General features: G+C 43.2%; 1 protein-coding gene across 2 annotated transcripts in view; it reads right to left on the bottom strand.

Annotated features, from left to right (window-relative positions):
• EXOC4 (exocyst complex component 4) overlaps nt 1-24,215 on the bottom strand; it is a 432,390-nt gene that overhangs the window by 197,919 nt on the left and 210,256 nt on the right. The window lies entirely within an intron of this gene.

Below are 24,215 nucleotides of genomic sequence, written 5' to 3'. Positions count from 1 at the left end.
GCCTCTCTGCCTTGGCCTATGGGACAAGAGTCTTCAAATTGGGAGAGGCCATGTTGCACTACCTGCTTCCAGGCAGAACACTCAATAGGTCAAGGTTTCCCATCGGTTGAGATCCATTCCTAAGGCCTTCAGATCCTGCTTGCAGATCTCCTTGTATCGCAGTTGTGGTCTCCCTCTAGGGCGATTTCCCTGCACTCATTCTGCATACAGGAGATCTTTAGGAATCTGACCATCAGCCATTCTCACGACATGCCCAAGCCAACATAGATGTTGCTGTTTCAGTAATGTATACATGCTAAAAATTCCAGCTTGTTCTAAGATTACTCTGTTTGGAAGCATGAGCCATTAAATTTGCAATATGAATGACAGAATGCATGAAAGACCAGACCACACCATTGGACCTCTCAGCTTTCTAGTTCCATTTGTTAAAGAATATTTAGTTAAAACCAAGTGAGAATTGATAAATGAAAAGAGCTGTGTTCAACTTCTACAACCTGAAACTGTGTAGGACCTAAAAGTGTGACTGGGACAGATCTATGCCAATAGGTTCCTCCCATGTGGACATGATCTATCTAGACCAGTGGTTCTTAACCTTTTTGAAAGAAACACCCCCTTGAGCCATTGAGGAAGCTATCATCGCCCCCCTCCCTGAGGTGATGATATCTTACCTACCTACCTACCTACCTACCTACCTACCTACCTACCTACCTACCTACCTACCTACCTACCTACCTACCTACCTACCTACCTACCTACCTACCTACTTACCTACCTAGTCTCCCTCCCCACCCGGGTGCAAGGCAGCGCTTCACGGGGTGAGGATGAGGACCCAAGAGACCCTTTCCTTCCATCCGATCCACACTCAGTGCTGCCCTGAAGGAAAAAGGCGAGATGTGGCAGGTAGAAAGAGCTGGATCATCTGGTGGCAGCAGCAGCACCGGATCTACTGCCAGCACTGCGGCTGCAGTCGCCTTCACAGGTTTGGCTCACTCCAGCGCCCCCCTACCGCCCCCTTCTGTTCTTTCGCCCCCACACCGCCCCTTTTCGTTCTACCGCCCCCCTGAAAAATGAAATCGCCCCCTGGGGGGCATTATCGCCCACGTTAAGAACCACTGATCTAGACTATCACATGTTCAGCATGAAGGTCTCAAGAACCTCTTGTAACATGCTTCCAGTAGTCAAGAAACCTGCCTTATCAAGACAACCCACTACTGAACACAGTGCATTCACGTGAACACAGTTACGAGGCACCTTTCTGCTGAATGTGTCAAGATCTGAGTGATTTTTGGATAGAGAGGACATTGGGTTGGGATTTATTCGCCTCCATACATCCCCACCATGTCTAAAAGACCGACAAGGTTTCAGGTGGAAATTCCTGAATAGGACTTTAAAAAATAAAAATAAATATAGAGGAGTGCAGGGAAGACCTATCTCTCAAGCATATAGTGATGCTATACTGGAATAACAACATTTGAGATGTACGTTTAGAGCGTCATCGTCAGGGCTTAGGGAACAATATCAAGAAATTTCACAGAGTATTATAAGCAGTTGCAGATTTCAGAAATAATGTCAACAGCAAAAAACAGCAATATTAGGAACAGCTTATATCCTACATTGATATTTAACAGATACTTAGGTTTGTGATTAAAACTTATATCTGTTACATAATAAAGTTTTTATAATTTTTATTGAGTGTGCCTGATATTTTTGAATCACAATAATAAAAGTAATAATAATGTGCCATCATAGAATTTTAATAACCAATTTGGCCTTTGAACACAAATACAACTTGCGAGAAGCATACTGAGCTGCATCAGATTTTCTACAAAATTATTCTTTTCCTAAAGCCTTCCAGGGGTTTTGGTAAACAATGAGCAGAATGCATGTATAAACATATCCCAGAATGCGATTAAAGATGACAACTCTCCAAAACTAAGCTTGCAACATTTGCAAATATTTTATCTTTTTTTAATTCAAAGAGATATGGCAGAAACTTGGGTGAAGCATTCAAGGAATGCATCATTAAGAAAAATATGCATTCATTTCCAGCTTTTTTCAGGAAAAAGAAGGGGCCTCACCCCTGCCTCCAATACAAAAAAGTTGTGAACTACCAAATAGAGACTGAAATTAAGAAAAAGGCATGTTCCCGTTACACCGAATCACCCTGTACTGATCAATATTATTGATAGAAATGAACTTCGCAGGGAGGAATCAGATAATCTAGTCTATCGTCCCCAGCCATTCTACTAAAAAAAAAAGGCTGCCAAAGCCAGAGGATTTTGAAGTGTTTTTTATTCTTCCTAGCTCCTGAAACTTTTAATAACACAATACCATCTATATTGAGGAAATTACAAATCGGTGTGAGGTCCCTGACTGCAAAAAGGTAACACAAGGTGAAGTGGGATTTGAATTGAGAGGTACCCCCCACTGAAGACCAAATACGAACACTCTGGCACTGAATGATGTGGGCGCACCAATGGCTGTGCCTAAAATAACTTCACTTCTTGGGTTTACAGGAGTGGCTGCGTGCAGCAAACAATTCTGTTGGTTTATATCGGGGTGCACAACCTGTAAGTCGTGGCTACTCCCTCTGCAGTCGCTGAAGGTGTAGAGAGAGAACCCTGCTGTTAAGGGTGGTAGAGAGGGACACCCCCCACGTAGCTGGTGAAGCCCCAGTGTTCTTGCCCCTAGGAGCAGCAGGGACAGAGAAATCTCAGCAGACCCCTCCGGGAAACAGGAAAGATGTTCGCCTCCCCATCACCACTAGCCATTCTCAGAGGTCACAGAAAGGATGCTGAGGACCCTGCATGCTGAAATGTCTCTCAAGCTATTGCAGGGAGGCAAGGATCGTGGTCTAAGGCAGGGGTCGGGAACTCTTTTTTTTAGCTTTTACCCCCCAAAAAATTTATATATGCCAACATTACTCTGCCTCCTCCCAGCACCGCCCCTCTGCTCTCGCTGTCTGTGGCCGACCCACCCTCCCCACTTCTGCGCTCACCCAGGACCTGCGGCCACCACCCGAGCAGCCAGTCTAGAGCCGCCACGTCGCTGGGAAATGCCGTCCTTGGCAAGGGGAGGCGGGCACCGCAGGGCCAGCAGGTCCACTGGCCATGAGCTCAGGTGAGGCGGGGTGGGAAGGGGGCCTCCTCGCCAGCGCACTGGGCGGGCGGACACGGGGAGGAAGGAGAGCCCCAGCCAGGGCTCCGCCAAGCAACGAGTCCAGCTGGCCCAGTCCACCACCCTCCCCCCCCTTTGGAGGTGAGAAGGTCAGGCAGGTGCCCTGTGCAGTTCCTCGCAGGGGCGCGTTCTCCCCGCGATGGAATGCCCACCTACACACAGTACTGTATCATCGGAAACAAAATGCCTGGGGGTAATGAGGACGGTCGCGCTGCCGCAACTGTCTTCATAACCCCCAAGATTTTCATTTTTACCCCATTTGGGGTAATTTACCACTGTTCCCTGACCACTGGCTTAAGGCAACTGCTAGACAAGGCTTTGGGGGTCAAAGAGGCAAATGCACCTCTCATTTCTTTGCGCAGAATTTTGATGCCTCATAGGAGCACACAACTGCAACTGAGTATGAGTTGTTACCTCTTTCCCCAACGGTCCATCAAGTTCTCTTCATTGCACGAATTAGGATACGATGGGCTGTACTATCTGCAGCTCAGGAAATAAAAACTTCCTTTTTTTTTGTCTTTTCGTGCAATTTCCTTTTTACGTACAGGTTTTGCCCTTTCATTTATTTACAAATTGAATCCTCCAATCTCTAGCTTTTTCTTTTTTTGCCAAGTGGACTTCATAATAATACAAAACAACAAAATATGTGCAATAGAACTGAAATATGACAAAATAACACAATTATGAATAGCATGTCATAAAAGAGCCAAAAAGAGCACATATTAAAGAAAAAAAATCAGGATCATATTCATCCAAATGTCTTTTGGAATACAGTAGTTGTGTTTCAACCAAGTGCCAGGAAGAACAAAATGTCATGGTGTGAATGGTCTCATCATCTCACAAGGCCAGATCCACATGAGTGAAGGCTCTGCTCATCACAGTTACTCGTTGCAGTTCACAAAACCAAGGAATCTGGTGTGACTCTCAGACTCTGACAGGACAGCATGAGCACAAGTCCACATGGAGGTATCAGAAGTTCACAGACTGAACTTAACACTTCTCTTGAGTATTTGTCAGCACGTAAAAGCTTAGCTCTTCCCCACAGGGAAGCAAATCTTTGATTATGAGAAAGGAAAATGGAACCATACAATTTTCCCTCACTGAGTCAAATGTTTTTGTATTTTTTAAAAAAAAGAAATAAGGACTTTTTTGCAAAAAAAAAAAAAAACCCTCAAGAACCTTAAAAAACCCTGCATTTTGTTTGAAAAAATGAGGCACTTTTCCGACAATACATATTTTCAGGAAACTCGCCACCCTCCCTCTGCCCCGCCCCCCAAAAAGCATTCCACACAAAAATCTTGCTCTGGGAAGGGAGGGTAATGCTCCCGCTGCTGAAAAAAAACAAGCTCTTTTCACTCTTATCAAAGATCGGAAAGTCTTGCTGGAGCTGATAGCTTTTCAGCGGGTATCTGTTGAGACACTCTTTTTCATCAAGGAAGGGAACACTTCCAAGTGCTCATTACACCTTTCCTCAAAAATCTGGCTTCACAAAGGAGGGCTGCTTCGCCCACTGCATTTGAATAGAACACGAAAGAAACATGGCAGGACGTGCTAGGCATTAAACACTCACTCGGCCATGTCAGCAGCATCTTAATAACCTGCACCTTAACATGTGAAGACAAAGACATAACTTAATTATGACTGCCCTGGTTTCGTCCAAAGCTTCATGAAAGGTCCTAATGCTTTGAACTTGGAAACAGTCCTGTTTTGGACTAGTACAACTCCCAGAATCTTAAGAGTCTGACACTATTGTTTTTATGGGCCATCAAGCTGCCTCTTACTTAGAGCGACAATAGGAATGCGTGACCTCCCATATGTCTTCTCATTAGCAGCCCTTCTGAGATCTTGCAAACTCAAGACCATGATGGTTCTTGTGGGTTTTTCGGGCTTCTTGGCCGTGTTCTGAAGGTGGCTTCTCCTAACATTTCGCCAGCCTCTGTGGCCATGGGCATCTTCAGAGGACAGCAAACTGTGCTCTTGTGTAGTTTGGCTAGGGCGTGGAGTATTTATGGCTGTGAGATGGGATGATTAGTGTGTATTGTTGTGGGTGTATTGTTTTCTGTGTATGGGTGATTAGTGTGTTTTGTTGTGTGTGTATTGTTGTGATAAGGAGATTGTCTGTCACTGTGGTTGATGGTGGTGATCCCCAAAACCATGACTTTCTTTACTAAGTCGATCCATCTCATATATCTTCTCTTTTCTCTGCTGCCTTCAGTTTTTTTTCCTACCATTTTTGTCTTCTTCAGCTAGTCTTATCTTCTAATAATGTGCCTAAAGGCCAACAGCCTCAGTACAATAATGTTTGCTCGTACAGACAATTCAACCTTGATTTGATCCAGGAACCATTATCTGTCTTTCTGGAGGTCCAAGATGTCCACAAAGCTCTCCTCCAAAACCATATTTAAATTAACAGATTCCCCCCTCCCCAGTCAGCTATTTTCATTGTCCAGACTTTACATCTGTATGTAGTAATACAATAGCGTGGATGATTTGGGCCTTGATCTCCAGGGACACATCCTTATGCTTGATGATCATTTCTAGTGGCTCCACTGGTACTCTTGCAAGTCTCAATCTTATTCTGACCTCCTGGCTGCAATCACCATCCAGATTGATGACTGAACCAAGGATATACAAAATCTTCAACAATTTCAATTTCTTCATTCTCAACATTAAAGCCAGGTAGTTCTTCTGAAGTCATGCTTTCGTCTTCATAGGGTTCAGCTGCAGCCCTGTTTTGTGCTTTCTTCTTTCACCTTCATAAGGAGACATTTTACTAGCAGAAAGTCTGCATGGCTGCTGGCAGAAAAAGAACTCTTTCAAGCACGAAGCAGAAGGTATTCTTTGCACACATTTCTCAGCTTAATCCTTTATATTCTTGGCTGGAGGATTCTAGGAACTCATAAAAAAAAACTTGCTAACATTGCTGAATATGTTTCCAACTCAGATGAAATAGGCTGTATATTTTCTCAAGGAACATTTATAAGGATTCTTGTATTTTTATACAATGAGCTGACCCTTCATGTTGGGCCATGCAGACAGATTATTTCTAAGCCATTCTGAAAATGACTGTGCCTCTGTAATACCAACACTGCTGCAATTGCCTACAATGAATGCTTTGCAAGGCAAACCTTCATCCTGTGGTGTGTGTGTTATTCAAAATTCCAGGAACTCTGGCTTTTGTAGCCACTGCACCATTTCCAGAAATCTCCTCTGCATACCAACCGGCCTTTCATTTTTCATATCTTTAAGGTTCGCAACAGGTTATGGCTGCCTTTTGCACTAAGCAGAAAAATCTCAAATGTTTTCCAGCTGCTGTATGAAAGAAAGGAGAGGCCAACACGCGGATTTAATTTGTCTGGTAATAAACTGCAAGGATTTCTTATCGGGGAGTTTGGAGAGGGGTGGGCTGAAGGTGAAGCAGAATTGATCACAGTGTCAAGGATATGTGCTCTAGATGTCATGATTTCAGCCAAGGGTGCCTGCTCCAACGTTTTTCCAAGTGGGAATCAAGAAACTGGGTGCATTAGTGACATGGCCAAATGTGTCCATAATGAAGCCTAAAATGTCAGCCAAACGCTAGGATCAAAAGTAGGTAACACACCTTACTGAGAATACATGTTGAAAATTAAATAGATGTGGCAGCATCAATCTGCATGTGCAGATGTATAAACCAATTTTTTAATGGAAGCAACTTCTCTTGGGGAAGATTTATCTTTGTATCCTCTATTTGTGGCATCTGTTAGGCATTCTTCAGTCTCGAGAGACTAGGGTAACATGCTCTGAACAGAGGACTTGGAACAGCGTCTAGTGTGGCTGAGAAGGCCAATTCGAGAGTGACCATCCCTTCTACGCTGAAGACAAATACAATCTGTCCCCTGTCCAGCTCCCTGATTTGGCTGCTTCCAGGACTGCCTCTTTGCCTTGGCCTGCTGAACAAGTGTTTCTTCAAATTGGGAGAGGCCATGCTGCACCGCCTGCCTCCAGGCCAAACGCTCAGAGGTCAAGGTTTCCCATCGGTTGAAGTCCATTCCTAAGGCCTTCGGATCCCACTTGCAGATCTCCTTGTACCGCAGCTGTGGTCTTCCTCTGGGGCAATTTCCCTGCACTAATTCTCCATACAGGAGATCTTTTGGAGTCCGACCATCAGCCATTCCCATGACATGCCCAAGCCAACATAGACGTCACTGTCATGATGAAACTGGGTGCCAATATCATTTCTATCACATGGCAGGAAATAAGCTGTTTGATAATTAAAAGCTCCTGGAAACCAAAAGTATACACCATCAATGGATGTTGTCCATGTGTGCCCTTTCTCTTTCTCTGACGTGACATTACCTGCTTTGGATCAGCTTCAGAGCAACACAGCAATGTGTACTATCTTAAAAAAGCTGGATGGAACTACATGATTGCATGTGCCCAGCACTGAACTCGCAGGATCACCCTCTTGCAGGAGAGGCTGCCCACTAAGTCTCTAGGTTATCCTCTTTCGAACTGGATGGCAGGCCCTAGTCAGTAACAGAGGGCAAAACTCAGGAAACCGCCTTATTCCAAAGCAGACACATTCTTTGTCTCCAGCACAAAGTCATGACAAAGACCTCTTTTTTTCTCATCAAGGTCTCCACAATTTAAACAAACCATCTCAGAGCAAAAGGGTCCCTGCCCACCTCCATCAAGCAGCAACTGCAAGAGAGATGGACGACAGTTAAAAAAGATGCAACTAACCTATCCAGTGCTTCCATCTTAAAAGTCCATAAAACAAATCACCACCTATTAATTATGCGAAGTGTGCACTATGTGTGCAAGAAATTATTTGTACAAATGTAAAAACTCTTATCTAGACGAGATACAGAACTGCTTGATAGCTCTGCGGTTTAAGGATCTGGCTGTGGAGCCTGAGGTTGGGAGTTCCGTTCTCCACTGTGTCTCCTTGACAGTGGCTGGACTCAGTGATCAATAGGATCCCTTCCAGCTCTGCAGCTCTCCGATTATGGTAAAGATCTCTCATCCTATCATAGGTGAGGAGAAAGTATCTAGTTCTTTCATATGAAAGAATGAAACAAATGGGGAATGACATCCCTACATTTAGCTCAGCATTTCATCCTATTGACTGCTAGCAACTCTGTAATTACTCAAGCAAAGGGTGGGTTGTCTCACTGCCTGTTTGCTGAATCTCTTAATGAGAGAAAGAAGGGCTGAGCCTGGAGATTCTGACATACCAAGCAGCCTGTACACTGCTGAATAGTGGTCCCTTCCTTAAATTCACACGATCCTAAGTGAAGTGTTCAAATTGCACAAACACGGTGCACTGTGTTTTGAATTCTGAAAAGTATGTGCTTCAGAAGATTGATTTTAAAATGCCCTACACCTTTGTTTTCTCCTGGCTCCTTCTCTGTCTAAGCTAGGGCAGGTTACCTCCAATGGAACGTCTCCCAAGAGAGGTATGCTATCCCTTTTGAAGAACTGCTTCCAGATGGGCAGCAAAAATCAGGAGCATTAATAATTCTTAGAGAAATATACTGCTGCTACAGTTTTAAAACTGGAGTTCTGAGGTCCTTCCACATAGAAGCTCCTGGCATAACTGATCAAATGTATTTTACAGCCATTCTCTCTTTCATTTTTAACAGATATTATGTGGTAAGAAAGAAATATGGTAGAAGTAGTGGGAAAACATGGGAGAGTTACCATATTTTTCTGTGTATAAGACAATACTTTTGTCTAAAATATTTAGATTAATAATTGAGGGTCATCTTATACATGGAAGTAAGGAGAGGGGAGGGATCAAAGTGCTTTGATTCCTGCTTTTCCCCTCCACTTTCTTGGAAGGAAAGTGGAGGGGAGAAGCACTTTCCTCGCAAGAAAGTGGAGGGGGAAAGCAGGAATCAAAGCACTTTGATCCCTGCCTTTCCCCTCCACTTTCTTGGAAAGAAGGAAATTTTGGGTTAGAAAAGGAAGCTTGTACATGGATCTTATACATGAGAGTGTCTTATACATGGAAAAATGCAGTAGACAGAGAAGAAAACAATGCATGTACCTTCTGTAAAATTTCATAACTAAGGCAAAATTGCTGCACAATAAAAGCTTCATGTGGAGGTAGTCACTGTTTTAGTAAGGCATTTGTTGCTGTTATTATTGTTTTACTGTTTAAGAACTGCCCAATGTTTTTAGAAAGGCAGCATAACAATTAAAGGGGGTGGGAGGAAATGAAGATAAAGCTGTGAATATTTATTTAATAACAACAAATACAGAATGGCTCACATCTTCAGAGTTTCACATGCACTGTATCATTCTTAGAATGATATTGGAAAGTAAATGAGGACAATAACTGAAAACAAATTATATAATTAACATCTTGCAAATTACAACATAACAAGTAATTCATTCACATTTACATGTGAATGTATTATGGAAAATAGAGAAGATGGACAACAGGTTCACAGTCGTACACATAGAGAAGAGAATAAGATGTAGTTAATTGAGTAAAAGCTGTTTAGATAGGTCAGTGGTTATGTCTCTGGCTGCAGAGTTAGAGGTTGGGAGGAGAGATGGGCACGAACCACCAGTTTGGTGGACTAGCTGCACAGCTGATCTGCAGTTCGACACCTCACTCCCTCTGGCGGGTGCCCGCTTGGAGGCAGCACCAAGAGGAGGTGGGCCAGCGAGTCCAGGGAGCTGCCTTCAAATGACATCCAGCGGAGGTGGCAAGGCACCACACTGAGGATCATGTGTGCAGCCAGTAAAAGAACAACGCCAAACCAGTGGTTCGTGGCAATCTCTAATTGGGAGCTACAGTGGTGCCTCGCTTTACGATTGGCCCACATTACGACAAAACCGCGTTACGGTTGGTCTACTGCTTTATGGTCTAAATGGGGGAATTTCGCTTTGTGATGATCAGTTCCCTGCGTTGGGAAACGATTCTTCGCAAAACGATGTTTTTTAAACAGCTGATCGGTGGTTTCAAAATGGCTGCTGGGTAATTAAAATGGCTCCCCGCTGTGTTTAGGGACGGATTCCTCGCTATACAGGCAGTGAAACTGACCGCCAAATGGAGGATCTTCGCTGGACGGTGAGTTTTTACCCCACTGGAACGCAATGAACAGGTTTCAATGTGTTTCAATGGGGTTTTTATTTTCACTTTACGATGTTTTCGCATAATGGCGATTTTCCTGGAAGATTATCGTCGTTAAGCGAGGCACCACTGTATTCCCTAATGTCCTTCCTATGAGTACAGTCAGCCTGTGTGGCCTTGGGCAAGCTGCTGAGTGGCAGAACGCCCCAAAAAGAAGGGAAGGGTCAACCACTTCTGAGCATTTTCTGTGTGAAAAACCCTAAAAAGGAATTAACTTGGTGGCACATGATGATTATTTAATTGAGGAAAATATTCACCTTGACGAAAGATTGATTCAGAAAACGGGGCCACCAAATCTCATTAAACATCTTGCTGCCCTCTCTCAGTAAGGATCAGTCAAGAAAGAAATGTTTTCCATTTTAAAACCTGCCAAATTACTGTCATTCATAACCTGCTGGTTGCCAGTAATTGGAAGAAATTTGTATTCAGTGGATATTCTAAATATTTTACTTTTTTTAAAAAAAGCCGGAGGGGAATCTTACAGCCATTATTTCATGGTATCTACATAAAACAGTTCACCAGTATTGTTGGTGGTTAGAAATCCAGAACTGAATGCCTAAAAAACCGATTCCTTCACAAGTTGGAGGTACTATTAAAAGTGCAAGCATATCATTCTACCCAACAACATGTGGGAATTTTGTCCTATGACCCACCATGAGTCTAATGTACATCGATAAGAGAGAGACATAAATACTACAAAGATCAGAAGGAGAAGATCAAAAAGGCTTTCTTCTTTGAGGATGTAACCCTTTCTATAATAACAAGGCTCTCATCACAAGCAGTACCAAGGATCGAGATAAAAAGAAGCAACCAATGAGGATCTTAGGAGGCAACTGGTCATCCTTCAAAGTTTCCAGGTGAAAAGGTGGCTCTTGTTATCCCGGTAAATAGGAGGGCATACCTAGAAATACTGGACACCATCTACAGTCTTGGAATTAAAACAACAACAACAACATGACACTGCTTACACAAACCATGCTCCTTTCTGGAGTTTCCCTCCCTCCCCCCTGCTGGTAGAAACCTTAGACACACATGTCACTGAAGGGAGAGCAATGCCAGGTCTTCCCACCTGCTCTTTCTTTCCTTGTTCCAAAGCTCTATAAAGACCAGTGTGCAGACGTGCACCGCCTGCTTTGCACTTTGGAAAACATAGCCCTCCATGTTTGCTTTTGCCATGCTGTATTTCTGAGTTTTTTTGTTTCTGTTTTTAAAAAAGTCATCGAAGCTACAGTACCATGAATCTGACCCAACTCCGGGAGGCAGTGGAAGACAGGAGGGCCTGGCGTGCTCTGGTCCATGGCGTCACAAAGAGTTGGGACACGACTTAACAACTAAGCCGCCTAGAGTGGTCGCAAGACCAGATAGGTGGGATATAAATACAGTAAAATAAATAAATAATAAATAAAATAAATAAACAACAACAAAAAATTCTGAGGTTGCAACAGCTTTACCATCAATTTAATGTCAGTTTAACTCTGATGAGTCGCCTTCAGTGTCATGTGCTTGTCACGTGATTAGGGAAGCAATGTGCCTCATGTGAAGCTGGAGATTATCTTATTTAGAATCACAGGATCATGAAGTTGGAAGGGGTCTCTAAGGCCACTGAGTCCAACCTCCTGCTCAAGGCAGGGATCCAAATCAAAGTAGATCTGACGGAGGGTGGTCCAATTTGCTCTTGAAGGCCTCCAACGTCAGAGTGCTCGCCACCTGGGTTCCACTGTTGTATTGCTCTAACAAGTTTTTCCTGATACTCCCACTGCACTGAAATTGAAGGGCGTGCACTGATTCTAAGGATGCTTCTACTCATCTTCCTTTCTAGTCCTTACGTGAAAAGTGGCCTGGGATTTTAACACATGGCAGGAGTATGTTGAAGAATAAATGGTACGGGGGAGAGGGAGACCCTGGAAGTTTTTCCCATAATTCCCCCTGACACATCTTTGGATGGGGCAAATGCAGTCATTACTGCCCACTCAGGAATGATCCCAGACATTTTGCCATCCTAAGCAGGTGTGTCATATTAAAAAAGGATTATTTTACGTGACCCCTCGCAAACTGTAGAGAATGTTAGGCTGCTACCCAGGCTTTGCATGTTGCTTCAGAGTAGGAGAAATAATTCTAAATCCAGGTATACATGGATATGTAACCTGACTAAATTAAATTGGAGTTACTGACACTTATGTGAAATTGTGGATTAAATGTCTCACTTCAATTCATCACATTCTACACACTTAATGGCAAGAAGCCTGAGGGAATCCAGTGCCCTATGAAGCAAAGATGTATATCCTCCATTGACTGGATGAGAATAAACATTGGAAATAAAAATGTTAAAAAGTTTTCTCCCGGTGGGCAAGAGTACCAGAGTTAAGGAGCAGTCTGACACTTTAAAAAAACGCACAAGTGGTTTTCGTGCAATAGTAATTTGTGCAGAAAAAAAATATTTTTTGTTATCTTGCAAAACAACAACCATCCCTCTGTATTGTGCAAAAACTTGTATTTTGTGCAAAAATGAAGTTGTCTATACCAAGTGCAAAGCTCTTCTGCAAAAACAAAGATATTCCAGAATGCGGCCCCAGGCAAAATCCATACTGGTCTCTTCGCTCTCATTTAGGCATGAAATTTTTTGCAACAGTTGTCAATTCTTTTTGCTAATGACAAGAAAACTTGTATTTATCAACACAGAATGTTTTCAGTTTACTGGTAGTGACTGAAATCCTATTGCTTAATACAGTAGGTCGCACAAGACGACCCCCAGTTAATCAGTGGAGATTTGATGTGTCGGGTATTCCGTAAGTCCTATTGATTCAGATCGCTCTGCAATAGCTACAACTTACCATGTTAAAGCAATTAGAGTAGACCCATACAGAGAACTTGACCCACCAAATCCTCGCTGATTCAATGATCCTACTCTTGTGCGACATATACAAAGCTGAGCAATAGGATCCAGCCACTGCTTAAAGAGTATTTTTGTCCTTTAATTTCACCAGTGCTCCTCAAAGCGATGTGGGATTCAGCACATGAGGAATTCCAGTAAGCTGATACTTAGTATTTGAAAGCCTTAAGACTTACTATCTCACTCAAGTGCCTCAAATAAAATATGAAAAAAAGCAAAAGAGCACAGTGTGACCAGGGATGGAGACGACAACAACTAGCACTGTAGTATGAGATTCCATTTCTATCAGTTGCACAAAAGGTCAAAGTTTAATCTGATTCTACTTAATTACTTGATCAGAGCATTAGACATATACATACAGCCCTCTTGTAGGTCTACAAATGGTTTAAAGTTCAAGCTTTACTTTCTATCCAGGATTCAGCAGCAAGAAGTACAATTTGCATCTCTCATTTTTTAGTATTTTGTTTGGGCTCTCCCACACATACAAGAGGGCATCAGTCAATCATGGGCTCCCAGAGATATACTTTTCTCAGGTTCCAAAGACACTTGGGTCGAACTGTCAGGTTAGACCCAGCCCAAAATGGATCGACCCATAGCTCCTTAGATAGTGAAGGTGCTGCTTGGAATAAATTTGCCCAAAGAATCCTTAAATGGGACTGCCTATTTTTTTATAACAGACTTTGTGAATGTTTTACAATGTACAAATGCTTGAATTTTGTGCTCCTCACCACGGCAGTATAGGCATTCAGAATGCCTGTCTGTGAGGGGTATTTTACTTCTGCAGGCAATTCCTTTTTTAAACGGCCCCACAAGGACCATAAAACATCAAAGACTTTAACCAAGATGGGAGAGCAAAAAGAAAAAAAAAGACCAACTTCTCTCTCTTTTTTTAAAGAGAAAAATTGGTGTAGAAGAGACAAAGATGACAACAAAGAAAAAAAAATAAGTTAAGGAACTGAATATTTTTAGGCAATATGAACAGCTTTCGCTGTATTGGTGGCTAGGAGGAACGGAATATTTGGGCGAACTGTGAGGATATATGTGCAGTGGGGTGGTGGGTGCTCCCTAATGGTCTTCTGCTTAAGCTCTAGAAAGTTCTGAGGACAACTGCGCAGGTGTGGAATAACCCATTCGTGTGATCCATATAAATCACGAAGAAGAAGCAAATACTACATGTTGCTACACAAACAGATGTAATTTCAACCTTACATTTCCATCCAGTTTGCTGAGAGTTCGGGGGGGGGGGGGAAGGGGACACGCACATGTATAAAATGCTAGCATTTTCCAGCAATGATTCTTCAGAAAGAGTAGTTAACACCTTCACATAATTAAAACCATTGCCCCGAATGCAACTGGCAATCCCAAGGAGAGGTCTACTCTCCTTGGGACTACTAGCTGGATTTGGGCCAAAGTTGTTAACTATGTCACCATCTGTTCTTCTACTACAGAAGCTAATTTACTTCTTTTCAGTATTTTCTAAGAAGCAGTGCCACAACATCCAATCTCTGTCTCTAAAATACTGCACATCCAAGCTTATTTCTCCTATTCCGATCGTGGAATCCGGTAGAAGGTCTCAGAGCCCAGCAGAGAAGTTGCATGAGTCTGGTATGCTTTACAGGGCGCCTTATTTTATGGCAAAATGCACTCTAAAGTGATCAGAAAAGAAAAATTATACTGAGTGGCTGAGGCAAGCTGAAATTTCATATGAAAAGCCACGTTTCCTATCGCCCACCCCGCTGGCAATCTTAAATTAGCAAACTTGCATAATCTTAGGTAAATTAAATAATGGCAATAGCAGAAATGGTGCATCAAATACGAAAAGATTAAGAAGCTTTGCCAGCTTTGGGGGTCCTAGTGACTACCAAACCCCCACAGGGGCAGGTTTAACAAATTGTTCCTGTTGCCGGTAGACTTTCTTGACAAGCTAAGAAAGCATTGCCAGTCTCGCTTGAAATCTGTTACATCAACGCTCAAACAAGAGAAAATCTTGCTTGGTTATTTTGAGCTGTGATATCTCTATCAATCTGCAACAACACAGGCCCGGGTGCCATTACTTCCATGAACACAAAAGGGGTCTAAATTAATTCATTATCAAGTAATGTGTACACAGAATCTGGGTAATAATATGGACCTTTTCCATAGGGGATCCTAAATGGATTGTCTATGCCAGCGAAGCACAAAGTACAAAGCTACAGCGCCCATCTGCAGCCGAAATGATCAGATTGTTCAGAATTTGAACTGTCAGATGGCATTACTCAAACTGTTCATCCATAATCTGTTTCAGATGGGTTTTCCCCCCACCTCCTCATTTCATCGCTTTGTTTTGCCCAAGATTCAATCAAGGGTGCATTAGACATTTGAAAGCATCCCACACTCTGTCTCCCTAGCTGCCGCGGAAAACCTCCAGACCCTAGTGTTAATTTGGTTACCGCTTTAATCCGTGCATTTCAATGCAGGCGTAGCTCCCCCTGAAGACCCTGCTTACCGTTATTGGTGAGAAATCACAGAGGGGCCCATTTGTAAGAGAAACCCAAGCACCAATAACCAAGATGGTAACCCAACCCTCTCAACAGATATTAGCAGTTTTGGGAAAGCAGCCAGAACTTTAATCACAATTCTTTGAAAACACAGCGAGGGATTTGGCCAGGCTGTTCGTCCAGGATATGATCCTAATACCATGCTTAATCAAACCCATGGCAACCATCAGAGCAACCTGCAGGCTTTAATAAAAACCAATTCCATAGACGTCACTGTGTCAGAAGGATGGTGAATTCCAATTTTATAAACTCTTGGGGAAAAGGTTTCTTTTAAAACGTTTCCTTATATTTCTGGACAGAAGATACCCAAGGAAAAAGCAAGGCCGCTCCTTTACTGAGAACACAACTTGTACCTAATTACTGTCTCCTTGAAAGTATGGATACGCTGTGCAATCCCAGGGCTTGTACCCAGACGAAAAGAAGGGTAAACCAACTCTGATTATTCTCTGTCTGGGAAACCTGAAAAGGGTTGCTGTAAGTCAAAATTGACTTGACATCTCATGGAAAAAAAAGAGAGAGCAAGAAAGCAAAAATGATTACATTTCCTCTCGTCATTCTGCTATTTTTCTCCTCTTGCAATGTCTGAAGAAGGACGGAGAATTCAGTGTTAGCCAGAGCAGGAAGTAATAATTTTGTTGCTTATTCTGGCTCTCAATGAACGACAGCAAGGGGAAGAAAATTACTTCCCTTCACAAAAGATGCTAAGAGTTCCTCTCCTTGATGTCAAGAGCTTGTTTTGCAAAGACTTGAGAGCCTTGATAAAGAAGTGTCTGAATGCAACGCAACTGGCCCTGGGACCATGCATTTGTGTATTTAACACAGGCCCCACGGCCACAGACACTCCTGTAATGGTGGGACTCTGGTTGCCCAGTGGAAAGGCTTGGTTCTCGTGAGCCACCTTCTTTAGTGGCTCCAACTCCTACTCTGGCTTTACGGAAGGCCAACCGGCACAGCTGTATTTTGATAATACGGTCAACATCCAGGGATACCTTTCTGCCAGCCGGGATTGAATAGGTGCCTGGAAAAGCAGTCACCTAAGGCCTGTTGAAGCTGTAATACGGCCAATCTCTTGAATGTGATGAAGGATCACAAGTGGACTGATGGCTCACATGCATTATATTTACCATTTGATGAGACGGTTATTAAATACATTTCCTAAGCTTTGCACAATCACTTAGAAACCGAACTACAACATCCTAATATCTAATACAAATCTAACATTTCAGCAACACATGAGGCCAAAGTGATAAATATGATCATGCAAAAAAATAAACTCAAGACTACCAAAATGTTTTCAAGATTAAAATAAAAGAGTAGTGAAAAAGTCAATTAAAAAAGGAGGGGGAATGGGGGGGGGGGAACAGCCTGAATTTGATGATCTGTCAGATCCCAAGATTCTAAATTATGCAGAGCTTTCTAAGCAAAAAAATAATAATGTTGAATTAAATATTAGTAGGTGATTGTTGGCTGGCTACCTCAGTGAGTTGGAGCATCTTGGATTCAGAGGAAGGGGTCAGGAGTTTGATTCCCCACTATGCACCCAGGATAAGAGCCAGCCTGTGTGGGTCTGGGCACCAAACAGAAGAATGTCAGCATTGACTTGATGGCAGAGAAGACATCTCTCTCTCTCTCTCTGTGAGGAGGACCCTCTAGTTGTCCTCAGCAGCCCATCTGCCTTGGACCTCCATCCTGCGGTGGGCCTCCTGGGCAGCCTGAAGGTGCAGAAGGCAAGAGCAGGGCCCCAGCCGGGAGTGAGGAGGCAGCTGAGCTGCACCTGGAGAATAGGAAGGGAGGTTAGGAAGGGCTGGCAGAGCCCAGACTTAAAGGAGGAAGAAAGAGGGGGAAGACTCATCGCTCTCAGCAGACTCAGAGCGGGAAGACTCGGTGGAGGCTTTGGAGGAGCCCCTTCCCATCTTCTGTACCCTTAGCGAGGAGCGCCAGTTGCAGCTGCAGGACCCTTGGATGGGTGAATGGATCCACGTCTACACAGGTAAAGGTCCCAGGGGAAGAGGGCCGGTGGTTGTCTGAACTAGGCCCCCACAAAAATGGCGTAGTCGTCGTCTGGCCAAGCCCCAGTCCGCCAGCGCCAACTCAACTCAGAAGTGACATTGTCGGAGGAAGTGACACAATGAAGGGTGCCTGCAGGAACATCAGAGTCCCAGTGGACAGAATTTGGGCCTGGCTGTGGACTAAGAGTATCAGGGGCCAGGGGGCATTACGATGCTCCCCTGTGGGCTGTTGGCACAAGGGCAGCCAGACATTCCAAGAATTCTTATCTCCCATTCCCCGACTCTAACAGGGACGAGTTCTAGCAGCAAAAAGGAAGTCTGGAGTTCAAAGAGCCTATGGCTGAGAAGACCCTCCCAGACCCTCACCCCACCCTGGGCAGGGGTAGCAGTGTTCACACCCTGTAATGACGGTGAAGGATCAAAGAATGGCCCCACACTATACATTTATACATCTGGTCATTTCAAGGGAGTGAAACCCTTTCTGAAACAGGTTGAATCCCATTAGTTCAGGCCAGGGAACCATCTACTAACAGGGTATTCAATTTGGTTTCTTGAACTCCCACTAACTGTATGCCATCATCCACTAGTATAAAAACAAAGAGAGCAGTAAACATCTCCTGACCAGGAGTCTTTCTTGTGATAGATGTAAAAGTGGTTTTGCCAGCAAAATGTCTTGCAAAACTGTAAATGCATGGCCACCAAGGCATCTACTCGATCACACCTAGCAGGAGATTTTAAGTGGCCCTGATCCTTTCTAACAGGTGACATTCAGGGGATATAATTTGGACTGGCAAAAATCATCCCCGCCAGTTTTATTGCACTATACCTAGCCTGTAGCAGTATCCAAAACTATATGCTCCAGGTTTTCTTCCACTCATATTCTAGAAGATGTCTTCCAACTTGTGTCTGGCCTATATACCAAGGAGATCATGGGGCCCAGCAAAACAGCAATCAATCAATCAATTGAGTACATTTTGCTATCTATGTTGAGTCAAAGATAAAGCCCTGAGTGCCTCCACACATGGAAGCCTTGGCATGAATCTTGAGGTTTCCCAAGACGATCGTGCTAGGAATCCTCCGTAACAGACTGAGACCACCTTTCTCAACCCAGGCATGGGGACTGCTGGTCAGCGGGATGGTGGCAAACCAGAATCCCTACACTGTTCGCCTTGCCCAAGAAGAGATACAATACTCTAGAGCCATGGTTCTTAAACTGGGGTTGCCGGATGTTCTTGGACTGCAATTCCCAGAAGCCTTCGCTACTTGCTGTGCTGGCCAGGATTTCTGGGAGTTGCAGTGCAAGAACATCTGGGAACCCCAGTTTGAGAACCACGGCTCTAAAGACATTCTTACTCAGACAAGAACACTTTTCCTTCCTCTAATTCACCTGTCCATGCCTTTGGCTCTGCCTATAGCTGAGTATTGGAGATGAGGCTCCAATACTTTGGCCATCTCATGAGAAGAAAAATCCCCCTGGAAACGACCCTGATGTTGGGAATGTGTGAAGGCAGGAGGAGAAGGAGACGACAGAGGACGAGATGGCTGGACAGGGTCATCGAAGCGACCAACATGACTTTGACCAACTCCAGGAGGCAGTGGAAGACAGGAGGGCCTGGCGTGCTCTGGTCTATGGGGTCACAAAGAGTCAGACACGACTTACTGTAATGACTAAACAACAAACAACAAATAGCTGAATATTACACTGGCACCAGCTATGCTTAAGTAGCTGGGTCTCGAACCTGAGTTTAAAGGGCTCCCTCTTCCCACAACCCTGATTAAAATGGAAGGTATCTAGTATTAATTCAGATATAGTGCTAATCTACCAATTAAGCCAAGGCAAGATGTGAGGCCACTGAGGAGATAAACTGAAAGGAAGGGAGCGCACTAGCCTGTGGCTTAAACCATGGTTATGAGATTAGTAACTCTCCATCTTCAATATCCCATGGAGATCGGCCAAGTCATGAGTTACAACACCATCACAAAGGACTCTTCTAGAAATACGCATATCCTTGTTTTCAGGGTATGCCACACTATCAGAATATGCCACGAACCCAAAATTGTTCAACCAACATTTATCTCTATTTAGCTTTTGCAAAATGTGGTTCTCCTCTCAGTAACACTGGAGTTAGGATTGCTGGACCTCCCTGTAGTTTAATGTCCATATATAACTCTTATGCCTCCCCCCAGTTCAGCTAAAGGACAGAAAAAGCCTCTTACAGAAGGGGGAAATGGAGGTCCGATCTCTCCTCCTCTCTCCCCCCAATGGAGCAGCATGCCGCTGTGACCTCCTCCAACCCACGTCAGCCTCCTGGCCTCCACGTGGAGCTGTCGGGCCAGGAAAGGGGGCTGGCCAGGACACCACCATAGCACTGGGGGCCACCACAATGCCAACCATGGGAGCTTCAATAAGTCCAAGGTCCATCTTTCTCAGGCCACTTCCTGCAGAAGAACAGCAGCACAGTATTTACTGAATGCTTATTTGTTTATTTATTGAATTATTTATTTGAAAAATCCCATGTATAACCCGAACCATGCTACTCAGACCTGTGGCAATTCAAGGCAGAAGTGTAATTCACTTTTATTGGACGATGCCTAGCCTAGTAACAGGCACTGACTCTCTATTGCATTTTATCCAACACTCTGCACATTGCTGTAAGCAGAGCTCCAAATGTTACATTTTAAAAGAAACTTGTGATGTCACTCACTCCTTTTCATCAGCCAGATTGCTATTATATTCATTATTGTTGCTCTGACTGCACATGTAATTTGCTGCATGGCGAGCTAATTATATGCTGTATTGTGTTTACCAGCTTGCCAGGAAAATACAGGGAAATACTTGTTGGTGCCTTCTAGTGCCCAGTTTTGATACTGCACCTCAGAAATATTTGGAAAAAACAAAAGGAAATAATATTTCCTTTGTCATTTAGGACTCATAAGAGAATAGCATAAAGCCAATAGGACTGATAAGAGAATGGCATAAAGAGAATAGCATAATAGCATATCAAATTGCCTCTAGGAAAGTCTTAACATAGTTGTAGAAGTTACTTTTGAAAATAGCTAGTTGCTACTAATTACACATAAGTTAAATTAAGTATTACTAGTTACAGGTAGCTGTTACTAATTACAGCTAAATGTAACTTTCTGCTAGTTTAATTACCTGTTCCAGAAAACCAGTCTGCCAGAGATTACTATGTTACTTGTAACTAGTTACTTCAGAGGGCTATAACTGGCAATAAACACAGAATGGGCAATAATGCTTTCTTAAACCACAGTGGTGCAGCAGGGATGTTAACAGGAAAAAAAAAATACACCGAAAAACTAGCTCAGAAATAGCCAAGATTACCAGCCAAGATTGCTTGTGATAGGAGGATACAACAGAGATTAAGGAGGGCCAGAAGCTTCAAGGGGCCAAACAAAAAACAATCCTGTTATGGGTCTTATCCTGTCTTAACACTGAGTCAAAGACATGTGAGAAAACATAATAACATGGCAGGTAGATAAATAGGCAGGCAGGCAAATGGATAGACAGATAGACAGACAAATAGATGTGTATCTTTTTTGATAAATCTTACCACCTGGTTACAGCCGCTTTTTTAAAAAAGATTATCATTCTAAAAACTAGATGCTACAGAAAGCTTGCAAATACTGCACTTATTACTCGTACCAAAAGGGGCATGTTACTGTTTCGATGTCTATTTCACGTTTTCAGCAAATACCGAACAGCCACTACTTATTTTTCAAAACCCAACAGCATTGTAAGGAACCTATCGGTTGAAACCAATTACAGCATCATCTTTCTAGGGCTAATTGTATCCTGGGGTACCGTTGTTTCCTAACGATCTGCCTTTTCCTTCTGCCCGCTGAGTCTGCTTAAGCCAGCCTGGGCCCTCTCTTGGCTCCAAGGAAGTAAAATTTACAGTTTTGTTTAGGGATAATAAGGCCGTCCAAGACTGAAGGACAAGTTCAGTTGGGGGGAGATTTGTGTATGAAGAAATGTCAATTCCCTGGAGGATAGGAGGAAAGAAATGGCAAGCCTGACTCAAAGTGAAGTCCAAGCACTATATTTTATAATGAAATTTCTTTCCTCGTTTGGCCCCTGGGGAACAAGAAGCACACAGGGTATGTGTGTGGCTTTTCAAACTAATCAAACCTTTGTTGCTGCGTTCTATATATTTTGCAGCTTGAAATAAATGCAATAATGTCTTTCTGTTAGGCTTCACGTGGTAGCTGCCAGAAATGTCATGTTAGCTCCAAAGTTGATTTTACACACATTCTGAAAACGAAAACCAGGTTTTTCTACCACACATATGTAGTGGTGTGGTATCTCAGTTTTTCATACTGACATATATCCATTTCCTCTCTCATTCTGTATCTCGCTCTCTCCCACACACATATTAGCCTAAATCCAACTGCTAGAGAAGGCTGATTAGTCCGTTGCCCAAACCAACAACAGTATAACCGTTGATTCTATGGCTGGAATCCTGGTGGCACCGCTCCACAACTGTGGCGCTGATGAAACCATTAGCAGTGGCAAAGTCACCACTGATTAAAGGCTTCCTTTTCGGATTTCAGGGTGCACACAACTTGTGCAGGAGTACGCCCTGTAATTGTATTTAACGAGTGGTGATTTGTCTTTAATAGACAACCATTTTAGCCTCTGTTGCACACCTGGAGTTGTGAAACAGGATGTAAGCATGGGACTTTCAGGGCTTTTTTTCCCCACTGCAATTACCACAATGCACCAGGAATTCCCCCAGTCAGAATTCTGGCTCTTGTAGCTAAAAAAAATCCAAGGCCTTGGAGGAGTTTCAGGACACGCATCTGAGGCTCAGCACATTCTTCTCTGCAGCCCTTATAGAGGAAGCAAGTGGGTGGGCCTTGCTATGCTTCATGGAAACTGCAAGGGGTTGTGGGACTGGTAGTCTCTCTGCCCATTAAATTCTGTAATGTGATGGTTCCAGTGTCTTTGTATCCAAACTGAAATTATTTATTTAAAGTTAGCATCTCAGCTTAAAACTGTTGTTTTCGTCATGTACTCTCCAGTGAACTTAGGTGAAAAAAAGGGCAGGAAAGGTTTTTTTTTTGTTGTTCGTAAATTGAGGCTCCGTTCACAAGCCGAAGCAACATTTTGTGACCGGAGCCGTTCGTAACTCAAAACGTGTGCAAGTGGAGCTGTTTGTAAATCGAGGTACCACTGTAACTGGAGCCAATACAGCAAACTACATGACTCTATTCTGAAGAGGAAGCTACACATTATAGGGACCGGGGGGCATGTCACAGATGATGGCAGCCAACATTGGATTCTTGCCCTGGCAACACCGGTCAACTTAAAATGTGTTGACCAGTATTTTTACAGATCGGTATTTTCACATCTCTCCTACAGTACGGAGCAGGGGGTGGGAAGCATTTAGAGTCATAACCTCATTCCGTGAAGTAAGTTGAACTACTTATTGCACAAAGGGAAAGTCAAGACAAAGCTGCCATTTTTTTTACTTTGGGTCTGTGTTCTTTTTTACACAACTTCATCACATTAATAGATAAATTACCAAAAGAAATTATATAATGACGTGAAAGCATGGCTTCAGAATCTAATATTCTTTATTTAGCCTTACTAAGTATTATCGAGACCTAAAAAGATCTTGTGAACAGCAATAGCCCAAAATAAAGCAATGCATTTTTAAAAATAATGTATGCTGCACATAATCGAAGAAGGTTTCAGGGAGAGAGTAGGAAATGCTATGTTCTATAGGTTATATTTTTAATGAGAAATGAGAGCATATTTCACATTCACACTCTTACTGTAAACAAACTGTACCAGACATCCTGTTTCTTTTGATAATCATGAGTTCAATCAAGCATACAATTTATAACATGTCGGCTTGAAGGCAGAGGAGAGTTCTTGCTGCCACAGACGGTAATGTCATCTACCATAAAGCAACCACTAGCCAGTAGAGGAAAAGGACAACACAGTGCTTCATTTCATGCAGGCAGCATTTTTGTTGTTGTTGTTTATCCTGAGGCCATGTAAGCACTTCTACATTATTCACCATACAGTTTAATTTGGGAAAGATTCCTATCCATTTTCATGCGAGCAAACAGCACCTATTGCTTCTTCAGAAATTGCTACGAAAGATGGGAAATAATGGTTTGACTTTTTGTGCCCCTTCTTCTGTGGTGTACTCCTATTCGTCTTTCTCTTAGCAAGTTGACCTTTTCTCTTAAAAATTTCAATCTGTATGCCTCATTGACATTTGCTGGACCATCTGCTGCTCAGTTTCCATTCTGCCTTCACGAATATTTTTATTCCTTTTCTGTAAATTGGTGCAGTCAGTGGAAATATCTGATAGCTGGTTCCCCTGTGAGAGGTCTGCCAGGACAGCGATACACCAACCTCTTGGGTGGTTCAGGATGCTCAACATCTTACTCTTACGCATTCCCAACCAAAAACCTGGCAGGCCCAATTATTCGCCAAAAAT

The sequence above is a fragment of the Pogona vitticeps genome, chromosome 5 (assembly GCF_051106095.1).
Source record: "Pogona vitticeps strain Pit_001003342236 chromosome 5, PviZW2.1, whole genome shotgun sequence".
NCBI classification, from domain to species: Eukaryota; Metazoa; Chordata; class Lepidosauria; order Squamata; family Agamidae; genus Pogona; species Pogona vitticeps.
Note: the sequence above shows the minus strand (reverse complement) of the source record. Positions and strands in the feature narration are given on the sequence as shown.